Here is a 477-nt window from a genome sequence, read left to right as displayed (position 1 = left end):
GACAGGCGCTTTAACCAACTAAGCCACGGCGCCACCTGTCCAAGTTCGCCGACAAAACCGTTGATATACAATCAACAATTGCATAATATTACGTTGGCCGTTCCCAATTGTGTACTTATTTGTACAAAGCCATTTCACGTCACCGGTTTGCAAATCGCAGCAAACTGGCTTGAACCACATCGGATTGGTTTGAATGGCTTACAGTGGATGTTCTGTAGTAACAGTATGGTACCACAAAGAGGCACTAAGAAGCCATATTTTACCATTGAATAACATGAATGCGTCTTTATTGTGCAGCTTTTCATTAACCTGTGAATCTGCTTACAAAAGGTGGACAAAATAATACAAATATATATTGTATATGTAGCCTATTGTAAAAATACGGACCCTTGAGCTGATATTAAGTCACATATACTTTGGTGATTGATTTCTGCACACAAGATGTCCATGCCATTTCATCTAAAACACACAAAACTC

The sequence above is a fragment of the Etheostoma spectabile genome, chromosome 19 (assembly GCF_008692095.1).
Source record: "Etheostoma spectabile isolate EspeVRDwgs_2016 chromosome 19, UIUC_Espe_1.0, whole genome shotgun sequence".
NCBI lineage: Eukaryota > Metazoa > Chordata > Actinopteri > Perciformes > Percidae > Etheostoma > Etheostoma spectabile.
This window is presented reverse-complemented; position numbering follows the sequence as displayed.